Raw genomic sequence first — 23,143 nt, forward strand, 5'->3', positions numbered from 1 at the left:
ATGTTCTATATCTCTTCTGTCTAAATGGTAAACATTAGCTATGTGTGCTACTGAGCACTTGAAATGTGGCTAGTGTGACTGAGGTACTGAATTTTTAGTTTTACTTAATTTAAATTAATTTAAATGAAAATTGCCACATCAGGCTAGTGGTTATTATACTGAGCAGCATAATGCTAGAGTGATGTATTATTTCAACTGATGTTTTATTTTTATTTTTTTTCAACTGATGTTTTAATCAGCATTTTTAAAAAGTCACCCATTTCCTCCAATCCTAACACAGATATTTTAATTCTGAGTATTATTTTCCTTATGTACATACAGGAATTTACATACTTGTAATCATGTCATATAAACTTATTAATTTTTTGGTAATTACTAAATTACTAACAATTTATTTTTTTTCCACCTAACATTTCTCTGTATTTCTAGCACTGCACTGTCCAATACCATGGCCACTAGCCCTACATGAGTATTTCAGTGCAAATAATGTTAAATGAAATGTAAAATTAAGTTCCTCAGTTGCTTTAGCCACATTTCATGTGTTCACATGTGCCTAATAGATACCATATTGGGACAGTGCATATTACAGAACTTCTCATCAACATGAAAGTTCTTTTGGGCAATCGTTTTAGAGTCCTCAAAAATAACCATTTAAAGAAAACATGATATTTTACATTGTGTCCTATAATTAAGTCATTTTTTCTATGACTTATAATTAGCACAATATTTATTTCCTAAATTCCTTATTAGTGAAATATCTGAACAGTATTGTGACTCTCAGCATATACTCCTGGTGTTACATTCCAAAAGTGTTTGGTGTTGATCATGGCTTATCTTGCCAATATTAGATTTCTTTCTAAAAAATGTAATTTCTTTAATACAGTGAAAAAACTTTGCAAAATCATTTTACTTGTAACTTTGTAATAAGTACATGGGTAGGTATTTTCCTGCATTTATTATTCATATTTATTTTCATATTCTTAATCTATCATATTTTCTCTCACTTATATACTAGGATCTTGATGCCTAAATTAGCAAATTCTGCAATAATATAAAATTATTAAAGCTATTATCATTTGATTTGCAACTTCAAATGCAGAGATTTCCTACAATCTCCCATGATCCTTTTGATTACAATATTTCAGTCTAACAATTTTTTCAGATATTCAAGTACATCTTTATATTTTGGTGAGTTACACTAATGCATCAAACATGAGATGCAAAGGTATAGTGTATGCTTTTTCTTTTAAATTCCTATGGTTGTATAAAACACAAATGAAATTTTTTTTGGTCTAATCAGTTTTGCAGTTTTACCATTGAAGACTATGATCTAACAATACTGAATAAATAATCCTTTAGGTGGTCTCTCCTATAGGAAAGAGTGTTTATTTTATCATATATTCAGTTGTTATATGTAGATGGGACTAATTTTGGATTCCTAATAATGCTGCAATGATCCATGTTCTACAAAATGGAAAAAAGGTTTAATCTTCAGAATTCCCCTTAAGAAACCAACTGTATTTACTTAGGAAAGAGGGCATGGATGTGGACAGTAACATTTTGCTCAAAGACCAAGAAAAAAAGTCTGCTGGTAAACTAAAAACTGCTAAGTTTTTGAAACTCGCTAAAGGCGCCAATTTCATACCTGTATTGGCACTAGCAGAAATCAGGGTGGCATGCAAGAAGAAGTAAGAAATATGAAATGCATTAGTCAGGCACAGAAATCTCATCTGTAAGTCACAGGATGAAGAGCATTTCTCTTAACTCTCACTGACCAGGAAGTCAGGGTCAAGTAAAGTTTATATTTAAATCTCCCAAGAGGCACAGAGGTCTCTTGTAGTTAGCCAGGCTGCCTATCTATTCCTGCATCACTCCACTAATTTAGACATTGTTGCCTTAAAAGGTTTCTGGTACATATCAGGGGTGAGACTTCCCCCACTGTAGAATCACTATAAATCACTTAGAGGGGCGCCTGAGTGGGGCAGTCAGTTAAGCTTCTGACTCTTGGTTTCAGCTCAGGTCATGATCTCAAGGTCCTGGGATAGAGCCCAGGGATGGGGCTCAGTGGGTAGTCTGTTGGAGATTCTCTCCCTCTCCTGCCCCTCTCGCTGTGCTCTCTTTAAATAAGTATATGTCTTTAAAAAAATCACTAGGAATTTTGAATTAGAAGTAAACCCAGAAATCTATAAATTACTTATAGCCAATTTTCCAATATTCTCATGATTCAGAAAGTTTCCATTTATTTGATCTTAAAATATTTTCAAATATATTAATAGTTTCTTTATAAAGATCTAACACCTCTCTCAAATTTATTGTTAAGTATTATATTTTGATGTGTTACAATTCTGAGTTGGGTCTTTTTCCATTATTACCAATGTAAAGATACGTTGTATTCTGTACTTCATTGAATTTTTATTGTACATAAACAGTTTTAAAGCTGACTGCTATATGTTTCCCTAATCAATCATGTCATCTAAAAATGAAATATTTTGGTTTTATTTCTTCTTTTTCAGGTTTTGTCCATTGACAATGTTAAGTAAAAATGGAGTTAGTGTTGATTGTTGAATAAACTAATAAAAATGGTGATTGTTTTATTCTTGAATTTATAATTATAGCAATATAAAATCATCCCTACCTATGCTACTACTCTGCTAGGAGATACGGGTTTAGTGCTGACTTAATGAAGTTTCCTATTCCTTGAAGCTCAACTTATCATCCAAAACTTACCACAAGGCAGTACATCTGACCAAGCAGAACCAGGAAAAGGTCCTCAATTCCAGCCTGATCAAAACTGAATATGGTAATTATACAAAGTTATCCTAATACTGACAATGTTCATGAAAATCACATATGAAATACTTTTATTATATAAAAATCCTACAATTACATGGGTATGTAAGTGCCATGTGCTCCTCATATCTAAAGTTACTCTTGGGCATTAAACTAGGGATTTAAGATCTATCAAAAGCACCAGGTTTCTATTTAGGATGAACTATGTCAGGGAAATCCAAAAGCCATAGTTCACAAGAGAAATTCTTCTTTATAGAAGAATTTCCACTAATGAATGTGGAAAGGGTAGATTAAAAATTTATTATCTTGCAAACCCTAATGAAAGAACTGATTCAGAGAACAATCAGCAAGGGATGAAACAATGAGAAGAGACTGGACTGTCACCAGACCAGTTTCAGCATCACTAAAAGCATGACAAGGAGACTTTATATGCTCTCTAATGTGATGCAGTCTGAAGGAGAAGTCCCATGTATGAAGTCTTCCTGTCTACCTGCCCCATCATGAGCCAAAATAAAAGCTGAACTTTAATTAAGTATGTTGAGCTAACTTCTAATTTGCAGACAACTTAGAGGTTAGAGAAGTGAACTGGGAAAGCTAACAGAAAAATCCAGAATAGGGATGTTACAGGGGAGAACTTATTCAGTTTCTTTAATAAGTCATGAATAGGAAGTAAAGAGGAAGAGAAGAAGGATCCTGTGTGCATTCCTCATGAACAACCCCAAATGGTACATGGCATTTTTGAAACAAAAGTGGAGGAAACTGAATAGGGAGATAACGTCAGGTCATACATAATTATTATTAATTTTGTTTGATGTCAGAAAGATGTTATGTTTATGTAAAAAATGTCTCTTTTTTAAGAAAAAAAGAAATGCATACTGAAGAATGTAGGAGTAAAAAGAGTTAAAATATGGGGTCTGCTTCAGAATAGTTAAGAAAAAAAGGAGGAAGTGGATGAGGCAAATGTGGCATAATTTGGCTGTTTAATTTGGGCCACCGACAGAGGGCATTTATTAGACTAGTCTCTCTTCTTTTGTATATGTTTGAAATTTTTTACAATAAATTTTTAAAATTCAGGCCCCAGGAATATCACCTAATAAGCCAAATATATTCTTGTGAAAGTAAAAACAGAACTTTTATTTACTACCCTATTAAACACCAAACATTCACAATCTATACAAAGCAAGGATTCAGAATATATGATGGACTGTCCTGCAAATGGCAATAGACATGTTTGCATTTTAAAAGATTAATTTTAAAATTGATTTTTTCCCATTTGCTTTTCTGCAAAACCTCTGTGTCACTGAACCTTCTATCTTTCCTTTGCATCTCAAATTACCTAATTGAGTTCTCCTCTACTCCCTCTCTCAGCCAGAATTCTCCAAAACGTAGCCCATACCTAGAGACCAGAATCCTCACTGTAGCTAAGGCAAACTCTTCCTGGTTGTCAGGAACCCAGGAAAACAAAATCAATGAGTTAGAACTTAATCTTGGTTAAATGTCTATTATGTAGAACAGTGGATTCTTTTTTCTTTACATGTTATTTTATTGAATATCTCAACAATTGTATCAGAAATATGCTATGATCTCTCTTTTACTGATGAGGAAACTGACACTGCACATGAACTATACTAAAAAAAAAAACAATTAGACTTGCTTATATTGTCACAGTGTATATAAACATCTGTACAGAAAAAAATGTTTAATTCTAGTCCAATAGGACTTTAGGGAAAAAAATTTCAGAAGAAAAATAATTTGTACCCCCAAAAGAAACAAACGATATTACAGTTTGTTGGGCACACTGAATCAATGCAAGGTAGATTATTTTGCTACTTTCCTACCTCCTTCAAATCTCAATATACTTACGTTGCTGCCTTATTTTAATGGTACATATTAGTTGGGTCTGCATTTTCAAAAATTGTTCCAATATTCAAATGACCCCTTCTTTAACCAATTGGATATTCCCTTCTCTGAATGAGACTGACTGGTCTCAGCTAAGTAACAGGAGGTAGTGTGTTACAGCCTCACTGTGCTAAGTGTAAAAGCACAAAATTTTATATTTAGTAAGTAGGGACTTAGGTATTCAGTGAATGACAGATAAAAGTTTAACATCCATAGGGATATTTGGATTTATATGCTTCTCTTAAAAATTTAAATGAATTTCTAAGGTCTGAAGAGTATGTGGCAGAAACACATTCAAACCTGAAAGACTTCCAGGAGCCCTTTATGCATGCCTTCATGAGCCTCTATCAAAGAGCAGCAGTGGTCAGGTACTCTTTCCCTTATAAAAAGAATTCTACAGCCTAAGATAGGATTGTCTACTTGTCATCTTATTTTCATAGCAATTAGGTTATTTTTGCTGGTTCTTGACTTCACTTTTACTGTATTAATGATTGCTTAATGATGTATAACAATTTTTTCCACACGACACCACAATTAAGCATTCTCCAAAGAAAATTTTTTCTTTGTTAAATTTTCTAATAAATTTTAGTCTTCTTTCATATGATTGCTTTAATATTTCCTCCAAATAACTTATAGACTTAAGTGTTGATTCTTGCCCCAAAGATATTTTCACTCAATACCCTTGTAGCATTTTAATACTTAAAACGTTGTAGCTCCTAATACAGGTAGGTGTTCCTAAATCTTTTATTAAGCTTAAAAAGGTATCAATTTTAATTCATTAATTTTACATGAAAAATTATTCTAATTATGATTATAGTAGCATCTAATAGTTCAATAAACATATCAAGCAAGTTCCTATGGTTAGTAGATATAAATACAACATTTTCTACCCAATATTCACTTGACTTAAAACCAGTCAGGGCATAGACCTCTACAACACTAATAATATCATTGGTGCTTCGATTAGCTACTCCCAACTATCCTCTCCTCTTTAGCAGCAGTGAATGGTGTTTAAGTGAGTCACTGAGATCACTTTGTACAACAAGTGTGTGCGTGTGTGCGTATACACATAAATTATGCTTGTTTTATTTCTTTTCTCTTAAAATGCTTTAGTCTTTCTTTTGATGAATTAGTAAAACTAATCTGAGAATTCATGATGCTACAGAACTAGGGATGTCTTAATAATGTTGCAACAGTAGAACTGGTAGTGACTGTAGCTATTTAAAACTGGTTTATAAAAAGTGAGTTGATATATAAAAAATATATATTGGTATAAAAAATAATTTGGTATCTACTGAAAATGTTCATTAGAAAAAAATGAATCACTTAACAAGGAAATCCAGTTTGAAATTAGGCACACTGAAGAAAGTTTATATTCCCTTTGTGAAATTTTGGAACAGCACATAATTTATATGAAAATATTTGAGAGGTCCTAAAATAGTATATGTAAAAATCAGTAATGTTGTTTCCCGAAGGAATCATGTAAAATATTTTGCAGTACAGAATTCTTTACTCTGTATATTTGAACATGAAAATCTTAATGAATTAAAACAACTTAATGAAGTCTTATCCTTTTATTTCAATTCAGCGCATTAATTTAGGATGGATGCATACATATGTGTACACATAGAGGCATACACACACACACATATATATGATGATTAAACTTGAGATGCTAAGATGGCCTCACAATTTTAATAGGTTCTATATCTAAGATTCCTCTGTTTATTAGTAGCAGAACAAGATCTAGGTCTTAGATTTTCTGCTTCATGTCTAAGTATTCTTTCCATGGTACTAGTCTTCCTAGGGCCTAAACAGAGTGGTGGTATGATTATTTTAGGTTATCATGATTCTATTACTAGCAAGTGCTAGATAGTATGTCTTTAATAGATAGTTACTGAGTGATCTTATTCAAACTCATTGTGATCAAGGGAAACTACATGTGTAGTATTTAAAGAATTTTCTCTCAGCATTTTATAGTGAAAGAAGTATTTCCACGTTACAAATGAAAACAACTAGGTTATGAAATACTTTAGATTTAACTCAAATATTTTATCTGAAAACAATTAATTGGAGTACTTGCTTGTACTTATTATAATTAAATTGAATCCACAGATTTAAATTATAATTTTACATATGCAGACTTGAAAATGTCATATTAAATTTTACCCTGAAATTGTTTTTCAACTAGAATTACTTAGCAAAAGTTATTTAAGTCTTACAAACATTTTTCTTGGCTATCAAACTAAAAGATACAGTAAAAGTCTACATAAAAATATATTTTTTTATAAATTTAAAAAATAGTTTCTCAAATTACATATAGAAGTAGTAATGTAATATACGACTATTTTATGGCAGAAAATTTATTTTCTAACATGAGCAAAGTAACAAGTAGTGCTACATATGGTTAAGTTTACAAATTTTACAAATACATTGTAAACCTATTATAAGAAGAAATCCATTGTTTAGATTTCTGCAGGAAAAAAAATACTTAATATCAACATAGTTATTTCCTTCCCAAACTTACTCTAATCTGGTTTGGGCTTATCTCCCATGGGTAAATAAGATCTTTGCTACTTCCTTTCTTAGACAAGGAGGGTCAGTTCCATCAGTTCCATGATGCACCGAGTCTTAGGTTAAATGCTGAGATAACCCTGGCTCTGGAGATGGCACTCTATGGAGGCCTTTGAGTGATTGCTGTATAGCTGCTAAAGAGGGCCTAAAACCTGGGTGAGAATTTCACTGAGATTTTGTTAGCAGTAAAAAGGATAGTTCTTTGTAGTGCAATACCTATATATTGAAAGCAACATTCTGAAATTACTTCAGTTGGCCCAACTTTGTGAATTAGGCAGAACATTTTGACATGGGGAAATTATTTCATTATTGTTTTTGTTAACTTCAACAACACATGTGGCCCCTTAAGCATTTTCTATGGGCCAGACGCTGTTTTAGACATTTTATACACATCAAATAATATTTTATGATATGTTATAAAATTTTATATTATTATCCCCATTTTACAGATGAGGAAACTGAAGATCAGAAGAGTTATGCAAGTTTTCTGAAACTGCAAAGCTTTCAGGTGTCAGTTATTACTCAAATCCAATCAGTCTAACTCTAAAGGGCAACTCCTTAACCACTATGACTTTGAAATTTTTCATGTAATACTGCTTTCATGATTTTATTAAATGATCTGTATAGTGTATAACATACATGAGGCATTATGAGTTTGTTCTACTTATATTCACATTTCTTGGTACTCATTTTTCCTTAGTAATTTGTTTTAAATAAGCCATAGAGAAAACAAGACTATTTAAGTCTCTACTAATTTCTAAGACTGACTCCCAAAATTTTAGTCCAATTTTTATGTCAAAATTAATAACTTCATTTTGTGAAGTAAGCTGATTAAATGATCGGCATACTAGAGATCAATTCTCAAGGTATCCTTAAGAAAGGACTGCTTTGTTTTCAAAATGTCACAAGCCACTAAACTTTATTGTAATTATTTGTTCAATCCCTATCTTCCCTGACAGACTATAAACTAGAGGGTCATATCAGTCTTATTCATGACTATACTTCCAATGTCTAGTGCCATGCCTGACATAAAGCAGGTTGTCAGTTAAGAATTTGTAGAATGAATGGGTTGGATTTGTTCTTTTATTTCTTAAGTTTATTTAGTAAAGATCCTACCATAAATAGTAGCATCAAATTGCTAGTGACAACTATTTTATATAATACTGTATATACTTATTATATGACTATGCCACAAATTTCCTCCAAAAAATCCTTATGATTTATATCAGGAAGAATTCCTTCTTTATCATTTCTGTCGTAGATTCTTAAAAAAATGGAAGACATTCTATTTTATTTTCCACATTTAAGAGGTTCTTCTTTATCTATTGAGCTGAAAATGTTTTTTCTTCCAACAATTGCAAACATTTTTACTAAAAATTTCCTTTCTCAAACTTCCAATTCAGCACCATCATTAATCACCATTTCTTCAGTCAGCAATAGTCCCAAAATTCTGAAGAGAAGCCATTATATGACAACCTATGTACCCAATCAGACACCACATTGTTTTTTATACTGAAAAGTTACATAATTAAAAACTGATAACCTCTGGCAGACCTTTGCTTGCTTTGAAACAGGGTTATTTTTCATTCATTTCAGTAAAAGAAATGTATCCTCTTCCATCTGTGAGGCTTACATATCTACATTTAAAAAATATCTTTGTGTGGCTAATGCCCAGTTCTCCAGCTGACATCACAGACCAATCAAAGCAAACTGCACAGAAGCAAAAAGAGCTGTCAATAAAATAGAATATCATGGGCACTGCAAGGCATGTCACCCAGCAAGGAACATTTTCCCCAAAACAATCCTAGAAGTATGGAAGGGACATCTTTCTTCCAGCATTGATAGGCAGACCTGCCTAGATATTTGAGCTAAGAACTTCAAATCAGAATACTGAGGTTGGTGAACTTCTTTTGAGTATATCCAGGAAAAATTAAATCTAGAGGTCTATGTAGAGATGAAATTCAGCATAATTTTAAGTTAAAAGTTAACAACAGACTTAATTTCAATTTTGCTCTTTGAAAAAATACATTTCTTGAGTATTGTAAATAGCTTACATTATTTTAGTAGTAAGTTAGGGAAAGATCACTTCTGTTGTAAAACTAAGCTTTTCTTTTTTTTTTTTTTTTTTTTTAAACTAAGCTTTTCAAATTTTAGTTGCATACTAGATTGTACGCCCTGATTCAATTTGCTTATAACTATGAGATGAATAAAGAAAAGCTAGTCTTCAATTAGAGTTTTAAAAAATGTTGACAGATTGAACATACAAAACAATGAATTTTCTAATTCTTCAAACATCACTAGAGACTTTCCCTTAGATGAGATTCTGTGTGTCCCACAGAGAAAGTGTAAACATTAGGCCTCTGAATGTTTTTTCAAAAATTTAATAAATATATAATATACAAAAGATACACAAGTTTTACATTCTTTTCCTTCAAAAAGGGATAAAAGTTGATTAAGGAAATCATACTGCCATTAAGAAATGTCTACATGTAACAACTCAGTGATTTAAAGGAATGATAAATAAATTCCTGTACTAGCTTGAAAATAGAATGGAACAGCTGCTAAGAAAGGAGAGTAATTATTTTATGGTTGACATCCTTTAATTAACTTAAATTCAGCTGAAGAAATCAAGGCCCTCATTCATTGCATTCAATCCTGAAATGTTAAAGCATCCTGTAACACTTTTCTCCTATAAGTGAAATTCTTCGAGGAGAATGCTACTTTGACTAAATTCTTGATGCTACTTTGTTTAAATTCTTCAGGAATATAATAAAATTACAGCATAAAAATGTATTTCTCCCCAGTTAAAATGTAGTCTTTCTGCATATCTTCTTTAGAAGATACCCACACTTAAATAGAATTAAACTTTAAAAGTTAAAAAAAAAAACAAGTTATCAATTCACTTTAAGAAATAAATGTGTGGGTTCTGTGCTTTATTTACACACCCACCACATTTTTACTCAGAGCGACTTCTGCCTTTCCATAGTATTAGTTCCAGTGGCAATTTTACATTCGCAAAATTTTTTCTACACTATAATTACTATCTACAATGGAAGTTCAAGAGCAGGTAGAAAGTATCTCTATTTTTAACCATGCCATTTTATCCTCAGCACCTAGCTGAATGGACGACACATAACAATCTATAAAAATTGGAATTACGAGGTAGATAGACTGAAGGACAGATGTTGCCATCTAGAGTACTTAGTTCACTGTCAATGTTTGAATGCTTACATAATGACAGATGCTGTACTAGGTGCTTGCCACATGTGCTATTCATGATATGTTTATTACTAAGCTCTAGAAAATAGTTAAAAACATGGTCACATTCAGTTATCATCACTTTGACATCTCTAATAGAGCAAGAAAAATTACTCAATCTCAAATATAAGTTTGACAACAAGAATCACAATATATTATTAATATCTGAGCTTCATCACCCATTATCCAGTTATCACAAAGCTACTATGTCCATAATGTTACTAAAATAAGCTCTGACAAACAGCAATTTCTGATTTCAACCTTTGTAAGCTACTACTGCCACTTCTGTCTGAAGTTAATGTGACTAATCACAAATCTGATGGGCCACAGATGTCCAAATGAAGGGGTATAAAGAGAGCAAATACAAACAGAATAAAAATGTTAGGTTTAAGGTCACCTGAAGCATATAACTGACATTATTTTCTCAATGCAAACTTGTGTAAGGCAGGGGGAGATGTCTGATTTTATCACCAAAATTTGATAAATGCTATATTATGAATAGATATTCTACTTCATTTTTGCTATATAAACATCTAATCCTGATAATTTAATATTTTCCACAGAGATATAGTAGCAATGATACAGTTTTAAAGACCTAATGTTAAACTAAGTGGATTTCATTACATGATACACTTTCTTTCTCTCCCCCCACCCCCATCATTTTACTATGGAAGTAAAAAACAAAACAGAGATTAACAGACTATTTTACTGAAAAACTTACGACTTACTTTATTTAGTAAGAAACATCTATGAAACTAACAAATTCAGTTTGGTATAAATTTGTTTTTTAAAAAAGTTAAGCTTCACTCAAGCAATATTTATATGTTATTTTTTAAAGATAACCACAGAACTATAAGAAAGTCAAACCTGTTAAACTATATAAATCATGTAACTGATTCTTCATACTTTTAACTAGCATTTTCTTATCAACATTAAGCATATAAGATCACTTGTCTATAAAACTATTCTTTGCATTTATTTTATTACAAATGTAAATCACAGACATATAAATTCAAACATTTGTCTACATTTCTAAAGTTCTAAAATTTTAATTCAAATAAATTGATATGCTTTACATACACACACACACACACACACACTGTAATTTAAATGAAAACTCTTACCATTGATTTTCTTTTGATAGTTAATCACTCCATTAGTTTTTCTTGATAGGGCCTTCCTATGTCAAGCAGACAGTAGCCAAATCACAAAAGGACATTTTGATGCTCACGTCTTCTGATGGGAGTTTTCGGCCAATTGCCAGTTGAGAATTTAAACTGAAACTAAATTACCCAAACTTTATTAAGTTGTTTCCACACCTACCAACTGATAATGAGCAATGACTCTAAACTGGAAAATAAAGTGAGCGATATTTATCTCCTTTCAAGTCATTACATTATGTTTAAGAAGAAATGCTAGGACAAAAGAAAGAAAAAAACCCTCTAAAATTCTAATATCTTCAGAGAACAGTTTTAAGTAAACTTCAATTTCTTCTAACAAAAATCCCTCAATTATTTTGTAAACCAAATTCACACACGATAAGATGACATTTATTCAATGATATATCTATAAATTACACAGTCTCTAAATTGTGTCAAACACTGACTCCACCTTAAAACTAACTTTAATACTTAGAAACATTTTGATAGTATTACCTACAATCACAAAATATATTAAATCATCAATTACTTGTAGTAGTACATACCATAAAAAGCTAAAGGTTACACTGAAAAGACACGCTCCGCCTGCAAATTTCATTCTTTTTATTGAAAAGACAAAGATCTATGGATATAAACTTCTAGTAACAGTGCAAAACAACTCAGTTACTTTTCTGCACCAAATTTAGGCTATTTTTCTCTCAATTATTATAGCTATCTTTGTAGAACCTGTCAATTATATATGATTCTTAACCACTAACCTTTATGATTGTTGAGTTTTACAGTCTGTTTTGATGCTTCTCAAATATTAGGCATATTAAACTGTTCCCATATGCTATTAAGATATACTGCAGAGCTCCAGTATTTCCACCCAGCTACACAAGTTGACCCATTTCAAAAATATTTTATTTTTGACAATTTAAGTGTTTGGAAAATATACAATAGAATAAAGCTGAAAGGAATGGAAAACAGGTCCTTATTTCCTGAAGTATCACATTTACCATTGATTAAAAGTTTTTTCTGCATGTCAGTAGTCTACTATTAAGTGCACATAACTAGATAATTATGTAATACTCAGACCAGAATTCTGAACATACCATGTAGCCCCAATTCCCAGATATCTATGCTTTCTCTTGTACACATACATGAGCACATGTGCATGGGCACACGTACATCTATCCAACCTAGCCCTTGACAAGCTTTCTGCTATCAACCTGATACTAAAGGATTATATAGAGAGAATATAAGGTGACTAATCAATTTATGGTTAAATCAAGAGAAACTGACTTCAGAACAAGTGCAGAGCTTAATAAAACTGCCATGTCTTTTGAATTAATCACACTGACCCCAATTTGATATCTTAGAAAAGGCTCATTCTACTTTATCCAATAATTTTAATCCAAAACCCTCAATAATAATAACATTTATACATTATTTAGTGACTAACAGAATTCTTTCCTGGGTACTATGAGATAGAAAGGAAAGATTAAATTCCTTTCTCAGCAGGTTTATAATCCAGAACTTAACATGGGAGTAGAGGGAGGAGAAAAACAGCTCATAAAGACTTATAAATGGTTAGATTTCCAAGAAAGAAACAAGCACACTGGGGAAGCTTAAATTGTTTGAAAAGGTTTGCCGTATGTGTGGCTGATCTGAGAAGACTTTATTAACAGGAACATTTTTAAAGCTGAAAATACACAACCACTGTATTCTTATTTAGCCTGATGAAACTCACAAAGCAAAAACTAATTACAGAATATGGCTATAGAAGTAGTTATGTCCTTACTCTGGAAGAAGATCAAAGATCTATTCTTTAGTCAAATGAAATTACAGAACATTGAGTATGTAAAAAATACTGGATCTTCAGTATAAGAAACAATTTTCAACTTGCTCATGTCACTCATTCTAATAATTCCAATCATCATGTCAATAATTTACAAGATACATAATCCTGAAAAGTACTATCAGATTAACAAAATCATGAATCAAAAAAGCACAGTATGATTCTCTTGGTGTAATATTATCGATAAGGCACCCAACACAACAAAACTAGTTTCAGATTCCAACAATGATGAGTAGCAAGGGAACTGCCAATGTATTTATGTTTGTATATATCTTAAATATATTCTACTAATCTACTTATAAGAGTTTTAGATTTTAACACTACCTCTAATTTTATAAATGAATAGTTCCAGTAATATGACATTATTTGTGCAAAGTCACACAGCTAGTCAACAAACTTAAGACCTCTTAAGAATAAATGCTTTTTTTTACTATCAAGGAAAGAAACAGTTGTATCTCAGAAACAGACATAATTTTATTAGAAAGATTTCAGCTTTTTAACCTCCAAACCAAATCCCAAATATTCAAATTATCAGTCCAAGCAAATGCAAAGAACCAATTCATAAAGTTAGAGAAATAAAGCTCTATGATTAAATTAAACCTTTATAAGCTTTAAGGCATACATTCAGTCTTATACACAACTCTTACAGTCTAAAAGCATGGATTTGAGGAATATATACAAATGTAGCAAATCTTTTTAATAAAAAACACAACTTCTTAGAATTTGCCATGACATCACTTCTATTTTTCCTTCACTGGCACCTTATTTTATTGTTTTTCATAGGACTGCCTAGCAATTTAAGCATGCTTCACAGATAGCATTAGAAAGAAAGTCTTATTTTGATTACTTCAGGTGATCTAACTAATTCCAACCACATGTAAATGGGCAGCAAGAGGGGTTCAGGATATTTGTAAATGGGAAATATAAAAAGAAACAGTCAAAACACTGCTTAGATTTAGTTGTAAGGATAAAAGCTGGCTACTAACTCACATGAAATTTCATGGTCTATCCAGTCATAACTCGTTAGATGTTTCTAGTGAAATGCAACAGGCTTTTAGTTCAATTGGTCTCAAAAGTCAGAGGGAGTACTCATTAGGTAACACCTAAAATCATTCAACACTCACCAAAACTCTTTTGAACAGGCAATGATGCTAAGCAAATTAATTCTACCCTACCACTACCCCAACAATCACAGTCCGTACTTACAAATAAATCTCAATAATAAAGCTCATTCATTTCCTTTGGAAGTGAGACTCCTTGCTTCGTTAAACTGGACTCACCTTAAATCTCCTATCATTCTTAAACGTAAGAAAATTCTAAATCACATCTTTGACTCTCATTCAAACCCTGTCTCCAGCCCACCCACCTTCCCCTCCCCAGTCTTTTTAGAAAGCTTTTAATAGGCAATTTTATAGAATTTCATCATATTACACATACAGGTCTTCTCAATCAAGTTGTTCACACTACTATGAGACAGCTCTCTATAAGTCTTTTTGTTTTTTTCCCCTATGGTACAATCAAAACTCAATAGCACGAGATGTGTATTTAGGGCGCTTAATAAGTGCATGATATCTTTATAATCTGATCTGTAAATGGACTGAATAAAAGCTGTGGATGATTATAAAATCTCATAGTAATAAATATGTGATTTATAAGAGTACTCAGACAGTACTGTTTCAGGTTTCTGAAGCTTGCTGGAATAGGGTGCATCACTGTTGTGGCACTGGTAAATACAAAATGACCTTGAGAACTCTGTAGAGTTTTTAATTTGTCTACATGGTTTTTAGGTTAACATCTACCTTTGCATTAAAGAAACAGCATTCACTAGTTTATTAACTCTTTGGAGATATCAGTAAAGTATTTCAATATGATTAATCCTATTGGCTGAAAAAAAAAGAATCCCACATTTTATTAAAAACGATTTTTCTTGCTTCTGTATTTGTATTTCAGTTTTCAAAAATATCTCACCTCATTTTATTCATATGATCAACCAAATTAATCAACAATATCTTGTCATATACTATTTATTTCTGATTACAGAGATATTAAAAGCTACCATATTTTAGGGATACTGACTCATTAAACATTAGAGTATAAAATGATACTATAATGGGCAAATATCATTTCCGAAGTAAATGGGTTACTTATTTTAAAACTTAAGGAAAGGGAACTAACATTTATTAAAGTATTTCCTACACTAGATTTAAGACCCATTATTTTTAAGCTCACAATCCTCAGATATTGGTATAATATACCCATTTTACAGCTCTGAATTTGCCCAAGATTCTGGCAATATTCAATGATCCCGTTATAACCCCATCATTTGCTTCCAAAATCTGGAACACATGCCAAGTGCCATGCTTTTAAGGAAAAAAAAGGGGGTGGGGTGGGGCTGGGCATAAGAGAGTGGGATCATGAAACAGAGGGGAAGCACCAAGTGAAATAAAAGTAAACATCGTGAAGTCCAAGTACTTCCCTCACTGAAGTACTCTTCAAGCCTATTAAGAACCTTCTTTCTCTTACTTTATTCACAAATACCCTTCCTTCTCTGAATGCTAGTAGCCATAAGAATTAATATCAAGCTTTGAAAAATAGAAACACCATTTAACAAAAATCAAAAGAATAGTTATTGAGAACGGTTTATTGTTAAAGACAAATGGCCCTATGACATACCTCAGTAGCCCCTAAAGACACTATATCAACAAATATTCATCAACAATCCAGAATCATTAAAATACATAAAGCTTTCTAAGATTCTTTACAATAAGAATGGTTGAGATGAAATGTTTTAGCAATCAAAGAAGGTAAGCACCTATTATCTGGAAAATTTACTAACTGAATATCTAATGATAATAAACTATTATCTAGGCACTTTCAAGAAGTATACATGCTGTCATTTTGTTTTCAAAGCAAGATACAGCAGGGAGAAATCAAGCATTATTAATTTAGAGTAAAAACAATATTAAAAATTCCAAAAGGTATAAAGTTCTTAATTTCGGCAAAACTATGGGCCCTGCATTAACACAAACTGCCATAAACTATATTCCTTTCAAAGTTAAAAATATTTCAAAGTAGCCTTTACTTTACTACTTCAAAAATGCAGGTGAAATATTTGTTGTTCTGATATACATTCCCTCTCCCCTTATCTCTGATACTACAACGCTTAAGATTTCTCATTTTATTTTTTTAAAAGATTTTATTTATTTATTCATGAGAGACACAGTGAGAGAGAGAGGTAGAGACATAGGCAGAGGGAGAAGCAGGCTCCATGCAGGGAGCCTGATGCAGGACTCGATCCCAGGTCTCCAGGATCAGGCCCTGGGCTGAAGGCGGCGCTAAACAGCTGAGCCACCCAGGCTGCCCCAAGATGTCTCATTTTAACTTGAAGATGCTATCCCATCTAGTATGACATGTGAAACAAATTTACATTTCAGATTTTCATAGGGTCTTTAGGAGTTTCAATGTTCCCAGTAACTGACTGCATACAGGTTGAAACTTTAAGAAATGGGAGAGCTCGTGTGCCCAAACATGGTTTCTCTAGTATCTTAAACAAGTTTTACACAATCATTAGTACTGCAGTAGATAATTTAACATGTGTGACTCTCTGTACAGTAACAATTCTAAAACCTAGCAGTCAAGAGCACATTTATTTATTTGCTCTGTTCCCTTGATTCAGGGTAGGGGAAAAAAAAGACCAGTTCCATACAAAAAAAAAATTAACATAGTACTCTGAGAAACAAGTAAAAGTTTAGTTGAAAGGGACCAAGTAACAGAAAGTCAGGCATAGTCAAACAGAGGAACTAAAGCTGGCAACTGAGAAGCATAAACCATTTTGGCCTAGATTTGTTTATAATGATAGTGTGACCCAGATACTAAATATTTGGCTAATATTTAGAAATTTGAAAACTGAAAGAAATGAAATACATGGTCAGTTGGTTAAAATTTTAAAAGCAAAAAAAAGTGAAAATGATAGGTGCTTAAAATACATCATTAGCATTTTCTACACAAAGATTTTTATTTATTTTGTTTTAAAGATTTTTAAATTTTATTTATTCATGAGAGACACGGAGACAGAGAGAGAGGCAGAGACACAGGCAGAGGGAGAAGCAGGCAGGCCCCATGCAGCATGCAGGGAGCCTGATGTGGGACTCATCCGGGGTCTCTAGGACCACGCCCCGGGCTGAAGGCAGCGATAAACCGCTGAGCCACTGGGACTGCCCTACACAAAGATTTTTAAAACTTTAATAATAAGTATTTTTGTTTTGTAAATAATCTCATAAATTATATTTCACCTTTATAATCAGATTATAAGGATAACACTACCTATTACAGAGATCATGGTATAAAAATCCTTTGAAGAGCAAAAAGAGAATATACATTTTTTCAAAGTAAAGCTTATTTAAGAAACTATTTATCTAAACTAAGTTTGTTCCATTCATGGTCCACAGCTTATTCTACAGAGTTGTCTATTAAGTGACAAGAAAATTTTTGGATAAAAACCTCAGTAGCATATAAATGTTTTGCTAATGAGACTGTTGAACCGAGACAAAACACATTCACCAGAGACCCACCTCATTCTTCGTGGTATTGACTGAGAGAGATGGCAGTGTTTCACAAATTCCAGACAACACATACTTCTTCATATACCTGTAGTGCACCAGGCTGAGCTTATCCATCGTTGCCTCGCTTTCTCCTTCCTAATTATTCATGATTGGATTCAGGATCCGAGTCTCTCCCAGTAGTCAGTGTGCCTCAGGGAAAGCTGACTGACCCTGAGCTAGGAGCCTAGACCACAATAAGTCTAATCCCTTATTATGGTAAACCCTATTCCCTTTACCAATGATTATTTTAGGTATTTCAGAATCAGACAAATTTAGGTCAACGAGAAGCAAGCAGGGGTGAAGGTAAAGGGTAACTGCTTAGGGCAAACTAAAAAAGCTATATTGCCCTTGAAAGTAAAGTTACCTTTTCTCTGTGGATCTGAAAGAAGAAACACATAATTCTGATTGCAACTGGCAGTCATTCTGTAACCACAGCCCTGGGAGAAAGGCAATACACCATATAGAACAGAAAGGCAAACTGAGTCCTTGAAGAAAATCACTGAGCTACTGGCTTCACTGACAATCTACATCTTACTTAAGATGATTTCTTACATGAGGCAATTAACAGTCTTTTCCAAAATCAGATGAATTTGGAAACTACTTATCTTTTAGAAAACTATTAAGTGCCAAGTTCTAAATAATTTCAGAAAATTATAAAATGCATTTTTACCTATTCCTGGCTTTTAAAGAAAAGTGCTATACAATACTTTTCTCTATTTTCTTAATTGCGTACAATGATTGCATAGTATGTGTTATTGGGATGGCAGTATTTAAACCTCAATTGTAGCAAACAATTGGGCCTCTTTTTGGTCATTAATAACAAAGTCAAGTTATGCTTTTAATAGAGTAATGCTTTCATGATCTATACTCAGTTTGCTGTTGTCTGATTTCTTTCTGATGTCACATGAACTGTTTAAGAACCACTAGGCTTTCCTCTATATTTCATTGGCTCCCAATACCCTATACACACTCCCATCCCACTCTGAGTTCCCAGTTACCATATTAAGATAGTTGAAGTTGTTACAAATATGTTCTGAAGCATATAAAATTATGCTGGGGACTGTGAATTTCTTTTTGAACTTAAACTAAAAAAAAAAAAAATACCACCTAGATAATTAATTTTGTATTTCTTTCAAAAAAGTATCTCATTTCTTCTTTCCTCTCTTCCCTTTATCTTTCCCTATTTTGGCATTTACTTTGCCCAGGAATAATCTGATCTTTTACCTATATACAGTAGACCTCTATAAAGCAGAAGGTATAAAACAGAGACCTATAGGCCAAATATATTCCACATGCTTATTTTGTACGGTAGTGTTAGAGCATTTTTAAAACATCTGAATTAGTTGCCAACTAATTCACATAAAGATATGTATTTTAGGATATTTTTGAAAAACTAAAAAACTTGACACCAATATCAGTGTGAATATCTATGTGGCTACAACGAAATGCAACAGAATACTAGTTGTCCCCTGCCCTACCAAGATGAATATAAACTTTCTAGAATTCCAGTCTCCATATATTTCCCTAAATTCCCTAATTCTTCATAGTCAAAAGTCCTTCTAGGTATTTGATTATTCAGCCCCTGATATAACAGCTAATATTAACCAGAAGTATACAAAGGAAACTGTTAGCTAAGAAAATAAAGCAATTCATAAGGTGTTCAGGGAAATATATTTCTAAAATTATCTCTTCTTGAATCTTATAACTAGGAGCCTATAGACAATACACATATCTGCCTATTTCTAAAGCCAATGATCCAGCAATAACTTTTTATCATAATAAAGAAAAAAGTATTTAATAGAATGTTACTTGAAACAGAATGGTTTAATGGTTTAAATTCACCTGAGTTTCAACCAATCGACCAAGAATAGGAGAATCTTAAAGATTCAGTCAACTTTCAAATCTGATACTGATTAAAGAGTGATGTAAACAAAATCACATGCACAATATGTATATGTACCATACATACAAAATTACTTCTATGCTTTACCAGGGGTGCCTGGGTGGCTGAGTGGGTTAAACTTCTGCCTTTGGCTCAGGTCATGATCCCAGAGTCCTGGGATGGAGCCCAAGTCAAGCTCCCTGCTTGGTGGGGAGTCTGTTTCTCCCTTTCCCTCTGAATCTCCCTTCAACAGGGTTCTCTCTTTTTCTCTCTCAAATAAATAAACATAAATAAATAAATAAATAAATAAATAAATAAATAAACAAACAAACAAACAAACCAAATTCTCTTTTGAAACTAAGCTCTTCCATTTAATGGAATTCACTCAACTCACAAATTTAAGGAATAATGCTTTCTAAATTATTTAATATAGTCACTTCCTAACATTAAGCATAAGTTAGTGAAAGGATTTTGGCGATAATCTTGCAATCAAACTCTATAGATGAAACAATAATACTGGTTTTGGGTTTCTGTCAAATCCCTAAGCTTTGTCTTACCTCAAAAATTTCAACCTATCACCTTCTCTCCAACTCAACTGCTGTATCCATGATCCCCAACGTTGTATGCAGAAATAGCTTGTAATAAAAGGCTTTTACATGCACTACAGATTCATGTTTTCTCAAATGAAAATGTAATCATATTATTCCTCTACTTAAGACTTTCCCAAGGCTTCCCGATAGAAGCCTTTAGGATAAAGGCTAAAATCCTAAATAAGATCTCATTTGTTTCCTGCATTCTTCTCCATCTTTACCCCTCCTTCTTCTCAATGCTCAGCTAACACTGATATCCTTTCCATTCTTTTGCTTTTGCAGTCACTATTTCTGCTACCTGCAACGTTCTTTGACTCAATGCTGATTCTTCCCATCTCAGCCACAAAGTAATTTCTCTGGTCCTCGCCTGACTTGACCATCAATACTGCCATTCCAGGCAGTTCCGTTCTATGATATATACTCTCATATCATCCTATGAATTCTCTTAATGTTCCTTTAGTTGTAATTATTTGTTTAGTCTTTTCCAAAGTTTTTGGTTTCATGAGCACACAGATTTTGTTTTATTTACTGTCTTACAATATAATTTAACATAACACCTGGCATACAATAAGAGCATTTAATAAATATTTGTTGAATAATGAATCTCTTGAGACTGAAGTTAACTGATAACTAAATTACTGTTGAAAAGGCAAAATACTACAGTAGGCAATACACGTATCTGGAAGTATTGAGAATCTGTCCCAGATCTACCATTTATTATGTGACTTTAACTCTCAAAAATTCAGATTCTTTACCTTAGTAACACTTTCCAACATCTGCTTTGCCTTCCTTATGTAGGTATTGTGAGGAGGAAAAAAAAGAGTCTATTTACTCTAAAATGTGCATTCTTTCACTTTAACTTTTTTCATATCAAGAAGAGTCTTACAGTAGATAACTAAGACACTTGCCAGTCCTTACATGTTATAATACCTTGTCACTGTCTATCCAAGTGTAAACTTAGACATGACCAAGAATATACCTTTTATCTGTCACTTCAGTTATCTGCATTGATAGAACCATATATAGTTGCGTTTTAACCTAATGTTAAATTATTCTGGGTGACTTTCAAGAGAAGTTACTTAACTTCTAGTAATAGGTAATATAATTAGTGGGGGAAAAAAAAACTACAAGTTTAATAGGAAAGGAAACCAAACCAAAGTAATTGCTACTAGGTGTGCCTCCCAAGTATGCTATCAATCATAAATGCGTTAGGGTCAAGAGTAGCATGTGGCTGCATTGCCTGTGCTTACAAGTAATTCAGAATAATCCCTAGAGAGAATGCTACTTTCTTCCCCAGGAAAAGTGATTCATTTTTCTGAAAAGAGAAGAAAAAGTTATTAAAGCATGTATCTTAAATTCTTGATTTCTTTGAATCAAGCAAAAATAATAATATGCATGCACATGTTCTCTAAATCAAGTGCTACACAAACAGGTAGTTATTTTAAAGGTGCCCATTGTTTGTATACAGAAAGTCATGCTTTACATAAAACTCACAAGTTTCTCCCAAAAATCACTTATAAAGTCAGCGCTTAAAAATACAATGAAACAAGATTTTAATGTTACTAATTTTTTAGAAGAAATGAAGCACTGCCCCCTTTTAGGAGACAGACCTGACAAAACGGACTCCACTTCTTTTCTCCCATTCTTTCAGGGCTTCCCACACAATCCTTAATGCTATTTTATGTCCAATTCTTTGAAATATTTTCCTTGGAACCCTATTCTAATATATAATCATTACTACTGTCCAAAAATTCTTCCTTATGTCTATCTCCATTTTTTCAATTGTCTGTTATATTTAATGTGATATTTTATTTGGGTCTTTGTAGATCTTGTTTAAAGTCAAATCAATACCCTATTCAATCTGATCTTCAAGAGAAAAACAGGACATGGACTTTCACTTATTTTTATACAAGTACTGGTTTTCTACAACTTGCTTACCTGGTCACTAAAACTATGCACTGACAATATGACAGGTTGGTGGCACTGGTGACTACTGAGACTGGGACAAACAACATCTGACTCAAACAGAATCAAACCTTTGACAATTAGTACCAAGAACAATTCCTTGCTCTCTTGAACAAAGAAAGTATAGAATCTCTATGCCCTCCCTTATAAGTGACCACTGGAAAATTAGATATCTCTTCAGACTTCTTTCTTTGATTCAGTTAATCTTTATGTGAAGGACTTATACATTAGATCATAAACAAATTCTGGAAGATGACCTAAAAAGACTGCTTAGGAAAAGCCACAAGACTTTTCTGCAAAGTGGAAGGCAGAATAAAATGTAGAACTATGGCAAATAAGGACAGCCAATTTGTTTAAACATTTCTACCAACCAGCAGTTCATTACTTTGTGAAACAGCCCATATAAGAGGAGTTTATAAAGAATTTTATATGAAATAGATGCTTAGAAGACCTACAAATTATATGTACCTTATAAACTTTATTCAGAATGGAATTATCAAAATGCCTTGATGAGATGAGTAAGACTTTAGGTAAATTATGACTTGTCATTAAAAACACACTTTAAGTACCATCATCATCATATA

At 32.6% G+C, this 23,143-nt stretch overlaps 1 protein-coding gene and 1 long non-coding RNA gene across 4 annotated transcripts in view; both read right to left on the bottom strand.

Annotated features, from left to right (window-relative positions):
* The window catches only part of ZEB1 (zinc finger E-box binding homeobox 1), a 181,790-nt gene that overhangs the window by 126,673 nt on the left and 31,974 nt on the right, over window positions 1-23,143 (bottom strand). The window lies entirely within an intron of this gene.
* LOC121496562 overlaps window positions 1-23,143 on the bottom strand; it is a 77,275-nt gene that overhangs the window by 22,997 nt on the left and 31,135 nt on the right. For both annotated transcript variants that reach the window (XR_005989266.1, XR_005989265.1), the window contains exon 2: window positions 11,646-11,804. This is a non-coding gene — a long non-coding RNA (uncharacterized LOC121496562). The remainder of the gene's footprint in view (window positions 1-11,645; window positions 11,805-23,143) is intronic.

This window comes from Vulpes lagopus, chromosome 8, assembly GCF_018345385.1.
Source record: "Vulpes lagopus strain Blue_001 chromosome 8, ASM1834538v1, whole genome shotgun sequence".
Lineage (NCBI taxonomy): Eukaryota > Metazoa > Chordata > Mammalia > Carnivora > Canidae > Vulpes > Vulpes lagopus.